The sequence below is a fragment of the Harpia harpyja genome, chromosome 9, assembly GCF_026419915.1.
Source record: "Harpia harpyja isolate bHarHar1 chromosome 9, bHarHar1 primary haplotype, whole genome shotgun sequence".
Classification (NCBI taxonomy): Eukaryota; Metazoa; Chordata; class Aves; order Accipitriformes; family Accipitridae; genus Harpia; species Harpia harpyja.
Genome location: NC_068948.1, coordinates 25,973,696 through 25,981,286, shown reverse-complemented (window position 1 = coordinate 25,981,286; position 7,591 = coordinate 25,973,696). Strand labels below are relative to the sequence as shown.

General features: G+C 39.1%; 1 long non-coding RNA gene across 2 annotated transcripts; it reads left to right on the top strand.

The window, feature by feature from the left end:
- The first annotated feature begins 4,324 nt into the window (after positions 1–4,324).
- On the top strand, positions 4,325–7,283 carry LOC128146429 (uncharacterized). Of its 2 annotated transcripts, XR_008236761.1 has the most exons (3): positions 4,325–4,382; positions 6,081–6,351; positions 6,455–7,283. It is a non-coding gene; the product is annotated as an uncharacterized LOC128146429 (long non-coding RNA). The 2 variants fall into 2 exon arrangements; XR_008236760.1 differs by having other exon boundaries at positions 6,081–7,283.
- Positions 7,284–7,591: the final 308 nt, after the last annotated feature.

Below are 7,591 nucleotides of genomic sequence, written 5' to 3'. Positions count from 1 at the left end.
CTAGGATTTCTAATCCCTTTGGATACTTATCTCTTCAGATTCAATTTCAGGTCTCTTATCTTTACTGTAAACATGGCTATCTCAGAGAGAAGGATGTTCCGGTGTCCAAACAACTGACATAGTTGCAGTTGTACACACTTCAGTCATCCTATAGACTGAGCTTTTACATCGAATCCTCAGTTTATTGTGGAAACAGCATGGGGATAACGTGAATATAATGCGTACTCTTAAATAATTTATTAAAACTCAGGTCTGTGTTTATTTCCTGACAGCCACAGATTTCCTATGTAAAACTGGAAAAGTCATTTCAGGACATATCAAAAAGTGCTTACTGTACTTTTCTCTACTGACAGCCCCTCCCTTAATCCCTGTGCATTAATGTTGCATTTGTAAAAGAGAGAGTAATCCCTTCTCTTTTGTTTCTCAGGTCTAATCACTTTGAACACTTGTTATTTGGTGTGGGGACTTGCCCTTTGTTTGCCTGATGCAATGCAATCTCAGTTAGGACTTCAAAGAGTTGCTGGAATTCAAATCATAAATAATATGATAAATGCCAATGAGGAAAGCCTATTTTACTCCAGGCTGTTTCATTTGCTCACCAAGTGACCTCTGACAATTCATTTAGCCTCTCTGCTTCCCTATTAAACCTAGATAATAACTAGAATTAAAATTTGCCAAAGGCAATGAAAAATTAAGCTGTAAGGGAAGTGTGAGGTAGCATTTTATATAGTGCCCAAAACTGCAAAGAGAGTAAAAGTCTCAAGGAGTCCCACAACATCCTATGGCACAAGGGGCTGTAAAAAGAGGATGCAATGAACACAAAGCACTGAGCAGTCTCTGGGACAGTATTTAGAAAAGAGAAGGCCCGTAAGAGAAGCATGGGTTACAGTAAGCCTGGATTAATGGCACAAAATGCTTCAACTACAGAGGATGAGAATAGATGACAACTCAGTTTTTTCTTGCCAGGCATTTCCAGCTTTCTTCCCATAACGTTTATTAAAGATTGTATCTGATTTGTCCCAAGCACTTGCAGAAAAGCCTCCATGGGGCATTACCCTGGTTCAGGCGATGTCCAGGGCCACTCAGCTCCCCGAGATGCAGAGAAGGGGCTGCTACCCCACAGCCACCACCACTTGCAGACTTCTTCACACCAACCCCTTGAGGCTCTCCTGCTGCAGGGCTTCATGTCTGGACCACCACAGGGTGTCTTGCTGCTTTGTCTATGAAACTGAGCTACGGGGGCAATTCCAGTAATTAAGGGATCTACTGCATGCAATACCATTCCTTCCTAAGAACAGTGCCTGCGGTGGTTTACAGTCAGTTAAAAGCTGGATTTTTTTTTTTTAACCTACAAGTTTTCAAGGTTTATCTTCACTTGGCTTATGAGTAGTATGTTGTATGAATTTTGTATGATACAACCAATCATTTTCTTTATCCATGGTTAAATTGCAAGAACCAAATCTTACTAAATGAATTCTGAATGAAAATAAACTTATATCAGTAAATATATATTAATCTCCTTATATTTCTACATATAGCTGAATGAATCCTGCTGCACAGCTTCAATGTTACATAGCTCCTCAGTGGCAGGGCAGTGCTTAGGCAGATTAATTAGAGGTAAATCTTAGGACATTCCCACCTGTCTTTACTCCCCTTTTTCCTGGAGCCCTCAAAAAGCCTATTTTAATCAGAAAACTGTACTCATTTTTCCCATTTCTTATTATGGCCCTAAAACACAACCTGGCTACGATGTAGTAAAGTTTTACTCAAAAAAAGAAAAGCCCAAACAGCACTAAGGGTGAAATGCAAATCCACCTTTTTACTCCAGACTTTTTTTTTTTTTCCTGCCTTCTGGCAAAAAGTGAAGCACCTGCTCCACTCAGTGGTGTTCCCCCATAGATTTACATGCACAAAATCAATATGAGAGACAAGAGACAGAGCTGCTAATTTGTACAAAAAAAAACCCAAAACACTGCCTCCCTGAAGAACAGCTGCCTCCAGCAAATAGGTAAGGCTTTCTCTTATGTATGTTATGCAGAAGGAATAGGCAAATTTTTTTCCCATAGCTCCAAGCAGCCAGATTTGATTTTGAAATATTTTAGACAGATCAGTGTAAATGCCCTAGTAATCCCCACAAGGGCTGAAGGCATGTCAATGCACAGGTATGAGCAGAACATATCTAGCAGGGAGTCAGTCTGAGCACAAAGTTTCCTAACCAGGATGGAGCAGAGAGGTGAAAAGGGACCAAAGCACGGGCAAATCAGCTACAAATAAATATGCTACATAATACAAACTTGCAGCAGCCTTGACTCCAGTCATTCTGCAGGGCTGTGAACTGTTAATAAAATAATGTATTTCAGCCTTGGATCTTTACCTTCTCCAGAGCAGCTGGTGCATCTCTGTCCCTTAAAGAAGGACTCTTTCAGGATCCCCGTGTATCTGGATAAAGTGGCAATACCATCTTTCATCCTGAACAGGGAAGTCCTCGCTGGAGTCCTCTCAGCTGGGTCACTTTTCTTAGTTACTCCTGTCCCAGAAAGCTTTTTAGTCCCACACTAAACTTCACTGTCTTAAAGCAACCATCAGGCCCTAGAACCTCATGTCAAAGACTATCGATACTACTATTATTTCTCTTTCACAAGATTTATATTCAAAGCGAAAGGCAGCCGTTGTGTGGTACTAGGAAGATGACATACCTCCCTTCCTTGCTCTGCAAACTGGGAGGAAGGATTCCTTTGTTCGTAATTATTATTTACTTAAAATTTTCCTTCATATCATAAATCATCTGTAGCTTGGGAGGATGTAAGCAGGGGTCCTAAGGCAAAAGCATTTATGGGAACTTGTGAACAGAACAAAAGATTTCAAACTGATTCCCAGTCATTCGTGCAGATAAAGCATTGTGCATCAGCTGTGTTAATGCAACACAGCGAGTTGTATTGTACTTGTTAAGTGTGTCCCCAAATATGTAAGTGATCCCTATCCCTGGTATTACAATAAGATTTTAATTAAGAATAGCCTTTATGTATTAAAAAAAACTGTTTCTGATTTATGAGCTGGCACGTCAGGTGACTATTATGCCAAAAAACTAACTGTACTAACTGGTGGCTTTTTCAGAAATCTGTTTTCACATGAATCCTGATTTCCCTCTCCTTCTTTAAAAAGATATTTCTGTCATACTGATTTCCTCTTTAAAGTGTTTATAAAAACATTTTTAAATCCACGTGTCTGGCTCATTCATAAAGATCTTGACAAACTGACAGATTCCATTTTCTCCGATTCTTTGGTAGTCTTATATTGAACTTATGTCTCTCATTTGTGTTAAATTCAATTCTTCTCAGGATAGAGCTATTTCTTGTGTACTTTCCCCACCACCAGTCTTCACTTAGTACTGTCACAGAAAAACACAGCCTGGATGGAAACACCAGTGTCAGAGTACAGTCCATTGCAACCTTCCCTTTCCTATAATACTGTCCTTTTCAACCCAGTCAAAAAGCTGGGGGCGGGGGGGGGGGGAGGACGGACCAAACAGAAAACAACCAGCTCTGTGATGCTCTGTGACTTCACTTTGAGTCAGTGGCAAAAAAAAAAAAAAAACCAAACGTAGGTGGCATCTACCTGCCTTTAATTGCAACATGGTCAAACCCTGCAAAGAGACCTGATACAAATCCACATGCTCCACTTAAATCCTATGCAAGCACTATTTGTAAAGACTAAAGTGGATGTTAGATAACATAGAGCACTGTCCCTAGGAATCAATCCTATTTAGAGATGACCAGTCTCATTGGGAAAATGGCTACAAACTGAGTTGTTCTCCTCATCCATGAATATTCACTGAGAGGGATAACAGCTGTATACTGTTAAGTTTAATGCCCTGTAAGGCATTTCAGAGGAAAACTCTTTTCTATTCCACACTGGACAACATGTCAGATTTGGGAAATGAAAATAAAATCCTGTTCCCTGAAAGAAAATGGTGCTGCTGATGCTCCCTTGAATCCCTTTCACAGACTGAATTTGAGGGGGGAAAAAAAAAAAGCAAATAAAAGAATGCTTGATCAACTCATGATATAACTGAAATGTGGTTAATGAAATATATCAAGTTCTTTTTGACCCATGAAATTTTAAAGTGAATCCTGCCTGTGGGGTGTAGTATGTATTTAGCACACTATGTGAAGATCCAACAGCTAACAAACACAAACAGCAAGCAAAACAGTTTCATTACTTACAGAAGTTATGCATGCAGCAAAGTTTGTTTTGCAACTAATTAAGACTTTATGCAAAAAGGGTGTCACATCCTCCAGGCAATTTGACTAAGTGTATAAAAGCATTTGCTACGTAGAACTCTTCTAATCACTTTTCTTAAACTCTTCTCCTTGGTGATCCTGGTAAGTCAATTTTGAATCAATTATTTATTACTATCTAACTATTATCAAATGATAGGTTAAACTTAGGAAATGGCAAGGGGGTATTCTTCCAGAAATATACTTTCTATTGTCCTTTTAGTTTTAAGTCAATTTAAGTTTTACACTTCAGAGGTGAAAGCTGGCCTTTGCAAACTACATTAGTGTTCAGGACAGCAGTTCATTTAAACCAGGGACGGCATATAAAACTCCCTCAGAACTCTAAAGGATCTCAGTAATTTCATACTGGCAAGCATTCTTTTCATATTGTAAATACTAGGTTTCATTAAAGAAATTACCATTGAAAAAAAGAATTCTTTATGATGTTCTTACCCTCAGCTGTCTTCAAGGAAGCTATTGTGTCTTTTAACAGTTGGAGAACTTGTCCTAAATATTTTCAAAATCCTACAGAGACTGGAACTCAGATTTTTCATACTAAAAAGCCACTTTACTGCTGGTTTTGTTTAAAATATATTTATAGTGTTGAATTCCAAATCTAGAAGGAACGTACAAGCGCTCCTTCTTCACCTCTTTTCATGAGTACTAGGGTGAGCTTTGACAAATTGTTTGTCTGCATTGGACCACTCAAGGATCCCTACGCTTAGACTGATCTGTGGTAGCAATTCTTTTCCCAAAGGCAAAACTAGCTGTTTCAGATCCAGCTCCTTAGCTAGTAAAATATTCTGCTGCTGCCTTTTTCTCTACCTTCAAGTCAAAGGCATAGGGTCAATTGGAAAAAGCTGAAGATGCAGCCCTGAGGATTGGAGAAGGCAACAATGGCGTGTGGCAAAAACAAGATGTTTAGATGGAGACACAAGAAATCTCCCCTGAATTTTGTCTCTGCCAGACTCCTGGGGTAAATGTGGGGACTCATTTGGGAAATCAGTTCAGGCCCATCCTTTATGCCAGCCCTTAATCTCTTCCACATCAGTTTCACACTGATAAAGTAAAGAAAATTATCACTTCTCCTTCACTCTGTTTGCCTTGCCTAATTAGTGTGGGCACAATTCAGGGCAACGACAGCCTGTTAATCTATAATTATACAATGCCCAGGAAAATCTGGCCTTGATATCAGGTACAGTTTTAAAGAGCTGTGTGATTTCAAATATAAGATACTGTAATCCAGATGATATATTAATGAGACTAATGAAAGATGGGTGGATCTCCATCCCAGATCATACTGTTCCACTTCTAACCAGGTGAGATGAGATAACTAGCTTCACCCCCATGTTTTGGTTTTGCCAGTGCAGTGAGGATTAAAATTGAAGTTTAAAACATGGAGTTGAGTTGGGGTTATGGCTTTCAGCAGGGTTTGAATTGGCAATAGGAGTGAGACAGAGCAGTGCAACACACTGAAAATCCTGGGAAGAAGAGAAGACGAGCAATAGGACAAGAGTGTTTTAGGATGAGAACAGTGGTGATCTAGAAAATATAATCAGATATTGAAACAATGAAGTTCAAAAGGGTTACTTAGGAAAGAGAAGAGTTACTGGATGGGAAAAGGAAACTGGACAAATATTTAACTATCACCTGAACTATTTGCACTTTGTAATTTCCCCTTTTGCCAGCAATCATGATATCCAGCATGCAACCCTGTCTTCCCAAAATCTTGATATCTAATATGTAAACTTCTTGCTGGACTAACGACTACCTTTTTTCCTCTTCCCTCCTCCTGTGTTTCAGGTCTGGATCTATCACATGTCTCCCTACAACGAGTGCTGCGTGCCGCCGGGGGTGATATGCCCTGAGCCGTTTGCCCTCACCTCCAGTGAGACCTGTGTCGTAAAATATCCCGATACAATAGTGGACATAGTGGACCCTGACTTGCCACCATATTCTGTGATATATCCTGGCCCAACTCTCACCACTTTCCCTCAGCAAACCATAGTGGGATCTACTGCATTGTTCGATATCAGAAACTTACTTGGTTCCAGGGGATCTCATGGGTTTAGGGGTATGTGTGGTTCTGGGACAGCATGTAACTCAGGATTATCATTTTATGATACAGGAAACTTTAATCCTTTTTCTCCTCACTTGTCCAAACCATTTTGTAATAGAACTTGCAGGCCAACCTAAACCCAACATGGATATCTGTGGATTACATGAAAAGCAAAACTGAACAGTAAGACAGATCATGACTAAGTTTATGGATAATGGATCATAGAAGTGCTGAGCTCCCACAGTTCCCAGTGGAGTCAATAAAAGCATGGCTTCCTGGCACTAGACCTGCATGAGGACTAGAATTTCCAAACTACAAGAAATTGAAATTTCACTATTGATCTTATTCAAAATTAGGATGAAATAAAAAATAGAATTTTCCAAGAAACAAGATTTTTAGAAAAAATTTTTTGGTTTGATAAAAATGTATCTCTCAATAAATTCAAGTTTTTATGCCACCATTGACTTTTTATTATCAATTTCTCTCAAAAAGCATAAAATTTTAAAATTATATGACTGAAAATCTTGGGTTCCAAAACTAAATTTTATCAAAATTCATATTCACTTGTATCTTTTACTGAATCAGCATTTACCATTAAAAAAAAAGTCAGGTCTACTTGGCATTTCTTAAAATTAGGCATTTGTAAGTCTTTCTTGTGCTTTATTTCTGCTTAGACCCATGATGTAATGGTTTCCCAGCTTATTTTTCTGCCTATATCTCATTTGATGCAAGCCAGGGCAAAAAAATGACTTCAAGCAATTGTAATAGCAGATTTCTTTGTAAAATACTTCTGATCAAAGAAGAACAATCTGTGCAAAATCATGGAACTGGAGATTCATTGTAGACCCTCATGAAGTCCTGGAACTCTTCTGATTATATCCTATCCATCTAATTTTGCACATGTATATTCAGCTTCTCATTCCCATTAAATACTGTCATGCAGCATGTATATTTTGCTTTTCCTTTTTTCTCTACACTTTATTTTTGAACGCTTGTGAGTCCCACTATAAGTGGCATTATCACCTTCCTGAGGCTCAGCACCCATGCCAGCATTAACTAAATCACCACTCAATAATTATAAGCTTTTGCATTTTTCAAGAATTCATCCAAACTGCATTTCTGCATGGAAGAAAGATGTTGCTGTCTCTGGAGGGTGCTGCACCCTGCACGGTGCAGTGCCAGTTCACTTCTGAAGCTGTTCATGGAAAGCTATCTGGCTTGCAGCAGCATGGAGCACCATGAAACCTCCTCCACA